Genomic DNA, 15,534 nt, shown 5'->3' on the forward strand with positions numbered 1-15,534 from the left:
TGAGAAATTCTTGGCTGAAGTCACTGTTAGACGGCATCCACTGCCTTGCCTTCCACACCATTCCCGGTAACTACCTTGCAAAGCTCTGTGAGATTGGTTAGACATGACCTCCTACGTACTGGCCCATAATGACTATCGTTAATGTTCCCGTTTATCCAGATACTTCTTGTCATACCCCATGACCAGGGTAGTCTCGACACCTCATTTCGTAATTCTTGACGAGCCCTTTCCAAGCAAAACTGTCGATATCATCCTGCGGTCGGCACTCACATTTATGGCCTCTTGTTTTTAAGTTCTCCTGCACTACTATCAGACGCATTTAGAGTAATCTGGAAAAGGAAGGCGCAGTAGCTTTAAATAATTAATCGATTGGACTTAAATAGTGAGACACTGTACCGAGATAGAGCACAGAACATAGAATATTACAGCTCAGTACAGCCCATCGTCTCAAGAGGTTCTGACAGCTTTTCAACTAATTTACGTTCAAACTAACGCAAGCCCCTTCATCTGAATCAGAATCAGAACCAGATTTAATATCATCGGGGTGTGTGGTGAAATTTGTTAACTTTACTGTAGCAGTGCAATGAAACAGAGCATAAATAAATGTAGAGGTTAAAAAAAAAAACATGAGTTGCAGGTAGCGGAGGGGAATTGTCTGTTACTGAATCGTTGAGCTTTCCGGCTTCTGTATCTCCATCCCGATGGTAACACTGTGTAGAGGGCTTGTCCTGTTGGTGGGCAACTTTAATGATGGACGCCACTGTTACAAGAGTCACCCCCAGTAATAATGATCAGTGAGGAACAGAGAATCTGTATTTGCGAACAAGTAACTTTTATTATTTCAACTAAACAAGCACCTAGACTCACACGCCATCTTCACTCCATGATACTCAATGAACAGTCAATGAAGAACAATGAAGAATCTGTATTTGCGAACAAGTAACTTTTATTATTTCAACTAAACAAGCACGTAGGTTCACAAGCCATCTTCACTCATGACACTCAATGAACAGTCAACGAAGAGGAAAGTTATTACCGGGGAAAGGAATCGACTCTGGCCAGAGAGACGAGAGATAGAGACTGGGGAGAAAGAGAGCGGTGACAGAGGCAGGTGAGGTAGCGAGAGATAGAGGAGGGTAGAGAAAGACAATGGGGAGGGAGGCCGGGGAAGTCGAGGAGTCGGGTGTAGAGAGATCGGGGGTTGGTGAAAGATTATCGATGGGGAGACAGATCGGAGTCGGGTGTTTGGTGTCGGTAGAAAGCGGGAGGGGGATAGACAGTAGACAGATAAAGTGCGAGGTGATGCATTTTGTAGGCTCTATTAAGAGCGGGATGTCTACATTATTGATACGGTTTTAGGGATTTTGAGATCTGTTTATAAATCCAAAGATCCACGATGGCACTGGCGATGCACGCGACGTATTGCCAACAGCTCGCAAAATGTCTAGATGTATTTCAGCTGAACCACTGTGGCTGCAATCTGAAACCCCTAGTTTCCCTTTAAGAAACGTACTGTTGAGCTGTTTAAATTACTCAGCCGTTTAACGAGCTGCTGAAGGACCAGGTGGACTTGACTCTCGGGAATGCAGGTGCGGCACCTTTCAGCGATCAGCGAAGGTCAGCCATTACCATTGCCGGAAAAGAGGTCGGTTCGGAAGACCTCAAGCCAGACTAAATCGACGGGTTATGAAACATCCTTTACCCGGCATCTTCTTCGCGAAAGGCCAATTATTTGAAAACAAGATGCATTACGTCAGCGCAACATTGCAGTTTCGGAGGGAAATGAGGGGCTGCTGTCCTCTCTGCTTCATGGAGACATGGCTCAGTTCGGTGGAACAGCCGGAAGGCTTCTCAATCCACCGTTCGGAGAAGATAAGAAGGTATTGTGGTCCGGGGGGAGGGGGTGGAACGGCTGTGTTGTTTCATGACAAATTCCTCATGCTCTCCGTACGTAGCGGTCTTGCCGCACCCTTGTTCTCCCAATCACAACATCCAATGATTGAGTTCTGTCGGTGCTGCTTACCGAGAGGTTCTCCTCATTGATCCGGACGGCACTTCACATCCCGCCAGAGCAGACGTTAAGCAAGCATACCATGTACTGAGTGCCGCGATCGGCAAACAATGAACTGTCTACCCTGAGGACTTTCAAATCATTGCGGGTTTCTATCAGGCTTGTTTCAAGAATTCTAGGCTTATTTGTCATCAGCACGTCATACTCAGTACCAGGGGCTCCCGCACACTCGACCACTGTTAGAGCACGATCAGGAAAAGCTTACTATTCCACCCCCAGACCATATTTCGTGCATTCTGAACGTCTGGTTTTCTTTCTCCTACCTCCACCAAGGCGGAGAGTAAGGAACAAGACACCAGATGTATCGGCAACAATGTCGCGGGAATCGGAGGGCAGAGTACTGATTTGCTTCGAGGCGATAGACAGAAACAAAAATGACTCAGGGCTCATAAGAGAATCTGAATGTTACCATTTTTATGAAGACTCTGGAGAACGAGTGTTTCCCACTGATTCATTCAGAGTCCAGAGTGTTTCTTAACCTGAAACATTGGGTGAGCACGCCGTACGCAAAGTGCTGAGCAGTAGATTCGTGACAATATTTATCACATTTATTCATTATTATTCATCTATAGGTTTTGTTTCATATTTTGCTGGTTTGGTAGTTGTCTACTACTGTAGTCAGAACTTTATCAGCTTCCCTGGTGGTCTAGAGGTTAGGATTCGGCGATCTCACCGCCGCGGCCCGGGTTCGATTCCCGGTCAGGGAATTAAGATATTGCCTGCTGTAATTTAATGTGTTTATTTTAAATTATTTTGTGTATTAACTTGCTTCCACAACAAGCCGATTCCTGTCTATGCTTAACATTCATCCGCCTGATTCAGCACCATAAAACCACAAAATATATGAGCAGAACATGACATTGTGAAAAATATCGCAGGTGCTGTCTCAATAAAGCTGGAAATAACTGTGCGAGGTCTTACAGACAATAACTTGCAATCGATACAATGTAGGTTTGATCTTCTTCACTCCTCACTGCACCTCAATCCACTCAGAGACGCTGTCTCTCTGTAGAAGAGGGTGACCATACATTTCCCATATTGGACTCTGGTCCTAATCACTCAGTTTGCCGACATCACCTTGACTCATCTGCCCGGGGTCATCACTGCTCAAATCTCAGTGAGTATTGTCAGGTCCAGTCGGGTTTATTGCCGTGTGCACAGGGACGGTGAGGGACAGGTACAATGAAACACTTGCAGCATCATTGCAGGCTAGAAAAGACAGACAGTACGCAAAACATATATTGTACAATTCTGCATCATTAACAAAAGATGGATATCAATCTTGTGCCTGTTTCAGCCTTGGAAATGATTCCTCAAGCAAACTGATGCCATAGATTGCGAACTATTATATCCACGGGAGAGCATCCAGGCCCAAGAAAGGCCTGTGTATTCCTTTTCTTTAAACAGACAGACAACAGAAAGAAGGGAAGTGTCTAGTCCTTTTTATCCAGCCTTGGCATTCAATAAGATCAGGCTGGCCCAGACATTTTCTCAATTCTCCCTCCCCCCCATACAGCAGTTGCCGGTCAAAAGTCGGCCGGTCACCTCCACCAAATCTTCTACCGTCTCCCCAGGTGAGAGGAGGTAAACTTCTGTCGCCCGCCTTTATTTCGACGCGCTGACAGCGCCCCCAGCTTCGTTCAGAAGCCTATTGATATTAATGTTATATAATGGGACATTGTACTGAGTTTTGCTCGGTATTGACGGGATTTTGTGGAGGCAGAAGCAGTCAGAGTCTGTGGGAGGGAACAACTCTTGATGAAACCCTTTCCACAACTGGATAACACGTTGGATTGACATCTGCATACACGAATGGGAGCTAGGTAGGTTGTACGTCACTTGACGAGATTTGTTGATGTCGGACAATTACACCGCTCTGTGGCAATTGGCGATGGTGATTTTGACGGAAGGTCAGCGAACCGATTTGTCTATGGCAATAGGCGGGGTCGCTCGCTGGACAAAAGAGCAATGGGGAGTCTGTACAGTGAGGGATATGAAACCGGCGAAAGATTTTCACGTTCAGAGACCGTGCTGCCCACTTCAGTGAAAGGATGAAGTCCACTTCTTTACACTGACGCTGAAATATCCGTTCTCTGCATTTGATTCTTTTAGTTTTACAAGTCGGTGAAGCTGCAAACTACAAAGCGTTTATGCTGCCCAGAGGGGGATTGGTCAGAGTCGTAATAGAAATGAAAGTTGCACAATGAGTGTAAAAATCTATAAATCTGCCGGCTGGTACGTAGTTGTCAACTGAACACAGACAGCAGCAAGGGTGTTAAATTTTTGTTGGCAGTGAGGTTTCTATTCCCCTGGCGCTGCAGTGTGAGCGCTGCGAACAGGATTCGAACAATGCGCGGAAAATCCCCATTGGATTTCAAGTCCAACGCCTTAACCACTCGGCCATCGCAGCTCCATTAATGTTCTTTGCACCCACCGTAGCACTACAACTGAAGTGATGGTTGTACTTATTTTCGGTACTGGAAAAGGTGATTCATCATTCCAATACAAATAGTATAATTCGACAGCTTTGGAATTTGTTCCAACACAGTTACGTCAGAACGTGAATATGGAGCGATAACACTGCCGTCAGTATCGTAAATGAAGGAGATTTCCATTGTTGGGGATAAAGGTCGGGATCAGAATCAGGTTTATAATGACGGACATATGTCAACATTACATTGTTGCTTATATATTCTACCCCTCCTGAACCGAATGTTAAAATTGCATTTGCCTTCCTTTACCGCTGACTAAGCCTGGAAGTAAACATTTAGGGAATATTGCACAAGGTCTCTTTGCACCTCTGATTTCAGAAAACCTTCCCCATTTAGAGACTTTTTATCCTTTCTTCCAAGGTGCATCACCGTACCGCACGATGATTTATTTGACAAATCTCCTCCCTTTCTCCTCAACTATCTTTGATCTTCAATCTGCTTGGAATCTTTTGAGTTATCTAACACGTTCAAGTCGGGCTACCTTTCTTTTATTGTCCATTCTTCAGCCTAACTTTCTTTCAGAGTGGAGTGACAGACATAATTCTCCAGTCATCAGGATCTATTCTCGAATATCAAGTCAAGTCACTTTTACTGTCATTTCGACCATAACTGCTGGTACAGTACATAGTAAAAATGAGACTACTTTTTCAGGGCCATGGTGTTACATAACACAGTACAAAAAAGTAGAGTAAACTACGTAAAAAGCAACACATAATAAAACTACATTAGAGTACAGACCGACACAGGACTGCATGAAGTACACAAAACAGTGCAGGTATTACAATAAATAATAAACAAGGCAATAGGGCAGTAAGGTGTCAGTCCAGGCTCTGGGTGTTGAGGAGTCTGATAGCTTGGGGGGAAGAAACTGTTACATCGTCTGGGCGTGAGAGCCCGAATGCTCCGGTACCTTTTTCCCCGACGGCTGGAGGGAGAAAAGTTTGTAGGAGCGGTGCTTGTGGTCCTTCATAATGCTGTTTCCTTTGTGGATGCAGCGTGTACTGTAAATGTCCGTGATGGCGGGAAGTCATTATCCCGATAATCTTCTCAGCTGACCTCACTATCCGCTGCAGGGCCTTGGAATCATTATTGGTTCAGTTTCCGAACCAGCCAGTGATGCAGCTGCTCAGGATGCTCTCAATACAACCCCTGTAGAATGTGATGAGGATGGGGGTGTGGGAAATGGACTTTCCTCAGCCTTCGCAGACCGTAGAGACGCTGCTGGGCTTTCTTTGCTATGGAGCTGTTGTATATAAATAATGATACGTGAAGGAGTGCCTACAGAATCTCGTCACTTACCACTTCCAGAACCCTTGTGTGTAGTCCAACTGGTCCCGATGACATCTAACTTCAGACCTTTCAGCTTCACGGGCACCTTCTCCAGGTGATAACATCCACTCTCACTGATGCCCTCTGACACGTGTTTCTCGCTGCCTGCCATTATGCTGGAGTCTTCCACAGAGCAGCCTGGCGCAAAATATTCATTCAGTCCGTCCCTTTTCTTTTCCCCCCATTACTGCTTCTTCCGCGTCATTTTCCAGCTTTCTGATAGCCACACTCGCATCCCTTTTAATATTCATATGTCTGAACAAAGGTATTTTCTCCAGTATTGGCCAGTTTTAAAAGCGTCCCAATCATCCGGCTTCCCTCTAATGCTTGCTACATTATAAACCCTCACTTTTGGCTTTATGCTGTCTTTACTTTCTAGTATCAGCCATGGTTGCCTCATCCGCCCTTTCCAATATTTATTCTTATTTAGGATGCACCATTCCAATTAACCCGTAAAGCACCAGCCATTGTGGATTTTCTCTCAGCCATGCTAGTGCCCCTTTCCAATCCACTGGACCGCTCCAGACTTGGGTCGTCGTTCTTTTCTGTCAGTAACAGGGTCGAGGACTATTATCGTCCCTGTTTCTATTTCTTCGAGTGACGGGATGGAGGACACTTATGGTCCCTGCTTTCTTTATACTGCGAGAGTGTCTGATCATAAGACCCTGGGGCATATTCTGACCGTCAACCGATTGAACTCCCGCCAGTCCCGTTGGCCATTGTTCTTTGGGCGGTTCAAGTTTACCCTCACGTACTGTCCAGGATCCAAGATCGGGAAGCCGGGCGCGCTATCCCGCCAGCATGACTCCAAGGATGACACCTCCATTCCCGAGACGATCCTCCCACCATCATGCGTGAGGCCACCCTCACTTGGGAGATCCAGGCTAAAGTAAATGAAGCCCAGCGGGACGAACCCGACCCAGGGAATGCAACCGACGATCGCCTGTACGTGCCCGTCTCCGTCAGGCCTCAGGTTCTCCAATGGGGGCACACATCCGGTTCACCTGCCACCCCGGGAATGATCGGATCCTGGTAACGGACCCGGCGATCGCCTGTACGTGCCGGTCTCCGTCAGGTCTCAGGTTCTCCAATGGGGTCACACATCCCGGTTCACCTGCCACACTGGGAGTGATCGGACCCTGGTAACGGACCCGGCGATCGCCTGTACGTGCTTCTCTCCGTCAGGCCTCAGGTTCTCCAATGGGGGCACACACCCGGTTCGCCTGACACCACGGGAGTGATCGGACCCTGATAACTGACCCGGCGATCGCCCGTACGTGCCGGTCTCCGTCAGGCCTCAGGTTCTCCAATGGGGTCACACACCCGGTTCACCTGCCACCCCGGGAGTGATCGGATCCTGGTAACGGACCCGGCGATCGCCTGTACGTGCCCGTCTCCGTCAGGTCTCAGGTTCTCCAATGGGGGCACACATCCGGGTTTGCCTGCCACCCCGGGAGTGATCGGACCCTGGTAACGGACCCGGCGATCGCCTGTACGTGCCGGTCTCCGTCAGGCCTCAGGTTCTCCAATGTGGTCACACATCCCGGTTCACCTGCCACCCCGGGAGTGATCGGACCCTGGCTCTCCTGAGGAAGCACTTTTGGTGGCCGTCCACGGAGGGGGCACCCGTTCCTATGTCTCGGCTTGTTCCGTCTGTGCCCGAGGGAAGGACTCTCATCGACGACCTTCTTCTTCTTCGTCCTCTACCTGTTCCTGGTCGTCCCTGGTCACACATCGCCCTAGACCTCTTCACCGGTCGACCCCCCTCCCACGGAAACACAGCTGTCTTCATTGTGGTAGACCGATTCTCCAAGGCGGTGCGCTTTGTGGCCCTCCCTGAACTCCCTTCCTCTAAAGAAACCGTAGATCTTCTCGTCCGCCAAGTCTTCCGCCTCCACGAATCCCCGCGGACATCGTCTCCGATCGAGGTCCCCAGTTCATCTCGCAGCTATGGAAGGCCTTCTGTCAGGCCTTAGGTGCATTGGCCAGCCTGTCATCCGGCTTCCACCCCCAGACGATCGCGCAGACGGAAAGGATCAACCAAGATCTGGAGCCATCACCTCCAATGGGTTGAGTAAGCCCACAACTCTATGGTGAGCTCTGCCATTGGGAGGTTTCCGTTCCAGTGATCCCTTGGGTACCAACACCCGCTGTTCTCCGCGCAAGAAGAACAGATTGCGGTACCGTCGATTCGGGACCATATTGATCGGTGCCGTAAGATTAGGGAGAAAACACGCGCGGCCCTACTCAGGTCAACAAATCAAAATAAGAAAACAGCCAACCGACACCGGACTCCGGCAACGGAAGTACCAACCTGGGCAGAGGGTGTGGCTTTCCTGCAAGGGCATCCCGCTCAAAAGAGAACAGAGGAAATTCGCCCCCCGCTTCCTGGGACCATTCAAGGCTGAAAAGGTTATCAATCCCACAGCGGTCCGCCTGAAATTGCCAAGGTCCATGCGCATTCACCCAACTTTTCATGTGTCTCAGTGAAAACCAGTCTCCGTCAGCCCCATGTGTCCCCCGGCTGAGACTCCTCCACCTGTCCGTCTCATCGACAACAATCCGGCATACACTGAACGACGACTACTGATGTGCGCCGTCGGGGCAGGTGTCTCCAATACCTGGTGGACTTGGAAAGGTACGGTCCTGAAGAGAGTTCCTGGTTCCCCCGCTCCTTTCCCCGAGACACTTCCCTCATCCAGGACTCTAATCGGAACCATCCAGACAGGCCTGGAGGGTCGCCGGGAGGCTCCTGTTGGCGGGGGGTGGGGGGGTTCTGTCTAGATGTCTTCTGGCAATCGCCTACCTGGCTATGTTCCTCAGGAATTGTGGCTCAATCACCTCGTTTAGTTCCCAATCATTCCCAGGTTCCAATAACTACGAACACCTGCTTTCCATCAGCAAATGCAGGGTAAAAATCCTGTGACCACAACAAGGAGCTGCCAGATCGATGGTTGACTCGTGTTTGAGTAATCTCACCCCATGGTTCTTAGGACGATCAGTTCTAAGTCGAGCATCGTTTCTGAATTCTGTACTGAAACCAAGACCCCGGGTAAACACTGCCTTGTCACCCATTCCACGCCCGTGTTCAGCACTTAGGTTTGTTCCACAGCCACGTCTTTGTAACACTCTACCTATACCCATATTCTAGGGAATAAAGTCCTAAACTATTTAATACGTGTTACTGAAAACGGAAAGTAACAGTGGGCAATGTTTTGTTCTTATTGCTGTACTTCAGAGCAGGGCGGGGAGGGGATGCCTCGGGTCATTGCTCAAGAGCGCAAAGCATTGAGCGCTTTGCACGGTTTCTGTGGTGTAGTGGTTATCACATTCGCTTCACACGCGAAAGGTCCCCAGTTCAATCCTGGGCAGAAACATTGTTTGGGTTTCAGTGCTTCAAATGAACTTGAGATCAACTTTTCAGTTTGTGTTCAAGTTTACTGTCATGGGCATCCAGGTGTAAATATAATGAACATTTGCTTTTCTAGCAGTAGCGCATTGTATTTCAAACCTGGCAAAGGTAACTTAAAGAAAGAAGAATTAATAGAAATTATATATAATTTCCAGTCGAATATAAACGGATTTAAACCTAAGGAGGTTCGTGGATAACGTACACTGCGTAACGGGAGAATTAGCCTTCAAAGCTATTGTCATGTATTGTCGCATGAGGATGCATTGTGGTTTCAACGGAGCTCACATCTCAAATGTTGTCATTGAGACTAACATCAGGAAGAATAACCGTGTGCTGCAAAATTTTAAACCTACTTTAACATGTTAAATTGCTTTCTTTTTCCAACCCCCTGTATTCCACCCCTTCCTAGTCCCACCATACAGACTCTCTGTTCAAATTCTTCGCCACGGTCTTCTAGGTCCCACCTTTTCCGTCTGCCTCTCCTCTCTCTCTATCTCTCACTCACCCCCCCCCCCACACACACACACGCATTCAATCTCTCTGTTTTTCTTTGTTTTCTCTGTCGCGAGCAGCACCACAACCACCCCACGTCAGCCGCGCAAATATTTGTGCTTCTTACAGTTTAAGCCGCGGTGAAAACAGTTGGTAACATCAACACCCAAATTATTCAGGACTCGAATCTGCGAGCGCCCGGTATTTACGGCATTATATTAATCTTCGGTTACCTTCTCGCCTTTATCAATACCGCAGAGATTTGGATTCTAATATAAACTTCGCGATGATTTTCCTGTTACTCCTCTAATTTTACCCCACTTTCTTGTGCCGATAACATCATTCATGGAGAAGTAACAATGTAAAAACAAGGCCGTGCCGGAAGTATTCAGACTGCCTACTCTGATTAACATGCACCGGGAACATCTCTACTATCCATGTACCTATCCGAAATTTTCAAACGTTGAGATCGAGCATGTATACACCACTTGTGCCGGCAGCTCATTCCACACCCTCGCGATCCTCTGAGTGAAGAACATCCCCCACTTCTTCCCACTTGAACTTCTTATCTTTCAAATTTACCCCATCACATCTGTTTGTAGTTCCCACGAACCACAGTGGAGAAAACTTTTTTTTGTATTTGCCGCATCTGTGCCCTCATGATTTTCAATACCTCTGCCAAATCTCCTCTCCAACTTCTACTTTGCAAAGAATGCAGTCCTAACCGATTAAAACTTTCCCTATAATCAATAATTCCATGCGAGTCAATATCTTTGTGAAACGTTGTTGTACTCATTGAACCTCGTGTATACCTTTCCTGTAGAAAAATAACCGAATCTGCGCACGATACTCAAATTAGGCCTCACCAAATCTTATATAACGTCAGCCCTGAGACCGTTTTGCCCAGCAACCAACCTATTAACCCTGGCCAACCTATTAACCAACCTATTAACCCGAGCCAACGTATTAACTAACCTATTAACCCTGGCCTAACCACTGGGACATTTAGAATTATCAATGAACCTAATAAGAGGAAAGTCTTTTTATTGTGAGAGAAAATCAGAGACTCCCGAGGATCCCGTGCCGAATAGGAAGGAACATATAATCTTTCTCACGGAGGAAGCCGGAATTAAACTCCGACGTCCCGAATTTTACTATCGTTATGCGAAGCGAACTGCCTCTGTACCCTTGCCTCGATATATCATGAGTCCACGTCGCCCATCTCTAGTCACTAGTCATAAGATTGTCTCTCATTCGCCGGTTTGGTCTCTTTTTTCCGATTAGGACTGTACCAGCCCTGATGAATCACACTGTTCTCCAGCCTTGTTTTGCATTGGCTTCCCTTTTCCATTCCCTTCAGCATGTCTGGTGCGGTGTTTTGTATCAATAGTTTCATGCGCGCTGATCTCGGAACTGGGTCAAGGGAAACGAGAATCCCAAACGGGGAAGAATAAATAAGTAAATGCAGAACACAATCCAGAATATTTAACAAAATGGTTCAAGGGGTTCCGGTTAAATATCAGAGAATGTCTACAGTATACAATCGGAAAATCTTACTGTCCGTTGACATCCACGAAAAACAGACGAGGGCACCGAGGAATGAGAGACATAAATTACCTCTGAAATTTCCTCCTACAAACCTCAATGCATGCACACTGGTGATAGTCATTTCAAACCTGTCGGACTGATACTGACTCTCTGGTCTAACTATGACTCTGAATCTCATAAATCTATAAATCCACTCGGTTATACAAAAAAACGAAACCTAATTTTGTCCAAAATCGCCGAAAGCGCATGTTTTTAATGCAGGCATCATCTGGAAAACATCACCTGCGCCGTTATCAGACTCCCCATATCCTGACTGAAATACAGAGGCCAGACCTCAATGCAAAATTCCACATGTAGCCTAATGATAATTTTATAATGAATCGTCAGAAATTTGTCGATTCCCTAATAGTCGATTCATCGACTGATAAATGCAATCATCCCACAGCGCCTTCTCTACCACCCTACCAACATGTGCAGCCGTTTTCAATGCGGTGTGAACTTGGATCCCGAGAACCGTCTCCTCATGAATATTGTTGTAAATCTCAATACTACGAGCAAACTGTTTATTTAGATGTAATGGCCTAAGGTACAAAAAAACACAACAGGACGCCCAATCATTAGCAGGATGTAGAGATAGATGTATATAGGGAGGTAAGGGGAGGATACATTAAAAATAATAGGGTGTAATACTTGATGAATTTAATCTCCGAAATACTGCGCGGGACTGCCCAAGCGTCAACAACTTCGATTGGCTGAAGTGCGTTCATTGCTCCCAGGAATGCTTTGTGAGTTTAAATAAAAATGATACTAAAAGTCAAATGGATGAATTCGATCACCGTTGAAGGAATGAGTTTGTTCGATTGGCTGATGTGTTAGCGTGGAAGTTGCTTGGGACCGATGGCCATCACTCTGCTGGTTTACAGTTGTTTAGACAGAACAGATAGAACTGACTGCAGACATTGAAGTCTAAGACCTTAAATGCGCGGACCATAGTTTAGGTGGCATGGGGTAGGAAATCGCAAATGACGCCGGAAAAGTGTGCAGCCTTTAGGAAAACAGTGGAAGTATGTTCGTGTTCGAGTCAAGGGCAGTGACGACAAAATTAGGGCAGTTCATTTGGCAATGGTCATGGAAGAAATAAAGATATGTCCAGAAGTCCAGATGGATCAAAATAGGTCCTTGTGACGTAAAAGGGTCATGGCAGCACTTTAGCAGATCCATGAATATTCCTTTTTTTAAAATTATAAAAGAGAACCGTGAAATACTGCCTTTAAAATACTGTACAAAATTCTTGAGCATATGCACATAGGGTGCCACCGACTTTTGCACCGTACTGTAGTAATTTTATATTCGCACTGTACTGCTGCCGAAAATAAATCATGGCATATGTGTGTGATGATAAACCTGTTTCATACGTTGATTTCAATTGTAGTCTGAGAGTGGGGAGGGGGGCAGGGTGAGAGGGGATTCCAGGGAAAAGCGGATGGGCGTGGGGAAGGAGCGGAAGCACCGGACTGATATTCTGTAATAAACAATAAAGAAATTGTTTGGAATCAATTCTCCTTGCCGGGTATTTCAGGGATTTGTGTGCCCTGGTATAACATTCCTGCCATCTATCCCACAAACCTCCCGTGGAGGTCCATCCTTGTCCAATCCTTATCAGAACCTAATGTATTGAAAGTGCGGGAGACAGCTAATGTTGTGTCCTTATATAAGGGAAGCAAGATACAAGCCAGGGAACGACTGGTTGGACAGCTTTACAGCAGTAGAGAGTCGGCGAATGGATGGGGTTCGGACTGGCAGGATTTACCTGCAGAGAGAAGTAGTATCGCTGACATGCAGTGAGCTTGACAGAGTGAGCAAAGTGCAGGTGGAATTCAGTGTATGGAGGTGTGAGGGATACACTTCGGAACGAAAGGTTAATGTGTCGAAACGTTTCTAACTGAAGAAAATTCAGAAGTGATAAATACATAAGGAATTTTGGATGTTTGTTCTAGATTCCCTGAAGGCTAATTTACAGGGTATTTCGGAGTTATGAAGGCAAATGCAATGCGGGAACTCATTTCCAGAGGACTCGAATTTGCTGCCTCGGAAGGTGTGGAGAACAAGTCACTGAGTCTAGTGAAGAAAAGGGTTTAAATATTTTGATTGGAGAGGGTGCTAATGGCTTATGGGAGGAAGGAGATCGAGGTTGAGGAACAGATCACCCACTAAAGGATAGGTGAAATAATTCGATGGAACGAATGGCCTACTTCTATTCCGATATCCTGTGGATTAATTGTTTTATCCCATGTCAATAGATTGTCTGAATCAACCATCGGGCCTTCACACACAGCATTACCAAATTGCCTATCGGTGGCTTCTGCTACATTGCGGTCATTACACCTCTTTGTTATTGATTAAAATACATCCAGGGAAACAAAGAAGACAGGTTCCTTCCTCATAAATTCAGGCAATAACCTTTAGAAATTGACTCGCTTCAGATGATAATTCGACTTTGAGCAGAATATTGTGAGTAGAACACATCTAAAATTTCATACCATCGCACTGAACACAGGTAAACTCGACAGTTGAAGTTAGGATATCGGTAGACGTGGATATTGCCAGCGGACTGAGAACTGAGAGACGTGCGGATGTTGGATACCATCAGCTAACTCTCTCTGCGGTGCTGCCTGAGCAATCTGAGCAATCCGAGCCGGTCTCGATCTGATCTCCGGTCGCTCAGTGATTTCCGCCCCATCTCCGGATGACGGCAGTATTTCCGCTCAGAGAATCGTTTCCTTTCCGTCGCAGAGATGCAACGGCTTTGTAGGTCAGATGAGCGTTGCGTATTTACGCTGTGATGAGGGATACATTATTAAAAGAAGGATGGCTGTAAGGAAAGCGGGAACATGGGGAAAATGAGGAAAATAAATTTAATGAGTTTAATAACTGGTAGGGGGTTGGCGTCGCTGGCTGTGGGTCTTTTCCCGTGCTGTGTCTCTCGGGCACGAAACCGGTTTTATGCTCCCTACAACCCCACTCTCCTGTGACGTCCCGTTCTACAGTGTGCAGATGGAAAACACTGTGATTGCCTCTGAGAGGAACTTAAATAGCTTGTTTATTAATTAGTTGAATAATTGACATGAGCGGATGAACTGCTCTCTAAACTTGTTCTGAGTTATTCCATAAATAAAAGTGTTTGTGCAGCAACTGAACACCAGCAGTATGTGTCCAGAGTGTTCAAATATGTATTCCGAATCATTGTAATTATTCTGATCCAATCCGGCGATGGTGTAATAAAGGAATTCGGCAACGTTCACCGACCACAGGATGATGAAGCTCCCGGAGATGGTGAGAAGTAAGATCACAGACCTCCTCCTGCTCTCCATCTCCGGGTCACTGCGGTTCTCTGTCTTGTTCTGACCCCTCAGCTGCTTACGGACGCGACTCGTTACTAAAATGTGTCTGACTGTCAGCGCGTTGAACAGTAGTATTAACACGAATGGGAGTAACGGCGTCAGAACGATAGAAAAGCATCTAAATCCCACCCACCCGGGGTCCGTATAGTAGCCCGGCTTTGTAATACAGTCCCAGGGTATATTGTCGATCACTTTCACAGGACGATATCGAAAGAAGTAGGGCACATCCTTAAAAAAGAGCAGGACGCCGGTTGTTGTCAGAACCACAGCGGCAGTTTTCCCGGTGCAATATTTTGCTTTCTGATTCTGACAACAGATGGCGACAAACCGATCAAACGTAAAGCTGACGGTGAACCAGACAGAACAGTCGGTGGCTGCCTTTCCCAAGGCGGAGATCACACTGCACACGGGGGTGATGTCCAGGAAAGTCCCGGGGAAGTAATAATAACTGACTCGCCAAAATATGACATCAAAGATTATTGTTAGTAGATCCGCCGTCGCCATGGCTACCAGGTAGCGAGTGGTGCAGGCAGAGATGCCGCACTTTCCCCGGGACAGGATCGCAATCGCCACTAAATTCACTGAGGGAACAACAAAAAGAAAGAGTGAATTACTGTGTGTCCGTTCCGTGGGTCTCAGGGCAGAGACAAGCTGGAACTTTGGACTCTATTCATTTCTGGAGGTTTAAAGGTTGCAAAGCGGGAGACGCAGATGCCACACACGTGTGCCTGCTGGGTGAAAGGTAACAGTTTTCTGTACTGGATAAAGAGCTGCGTTTGGGAAGGATGC

The 15,534-nt window shown here is 46.7% G+C and overlaps 2 non-coding genes across 2 annotated transcripts; both read left to right on the top strand.

The window, feature by feature from the left end:
- Positions 1–2,706: 2,706 nt before the first annotated feature.
- trnae-cuc (transfer RNA glutamic acid (anticodon CUC)) lies at positions 2,707–2,778 on the top strand. The gene has a single exon. It is a non-coding gene; the product is annotated as a tRNA-Glu (tRNA).
- A 6,418-nt stretch (positions 2,779–9,196) lies between these two features.
- trnav-cac (transfer RNA valine (anticodon CAC)) lies at positions 9,197–9,269 on the top strand. The gene has a single exon. It is a non-coding gene; the product is annotated as a tRNA-Val (tRNA).
- Positions 9,270–15,534: the final 6,265 nt, after the last annotated feature.

The sequence above is a fragment of the Hypanus sabinus genome, unplaced genomic scaffold (assembly GCF_030144855.1).
Source record: "Hypanus sabinus isolate sHypSab1 unplaced genomic scaffold, sHypSab1.hap1 scaffold_779, whole genome shotgun sequence".
Lineage (NCBI taxonomy): Eukaryota > Metazoa > Chordata > Chondrichthyes > Myliobatiformes > Dasyatidae > Hypanus > Hypanus sabinus.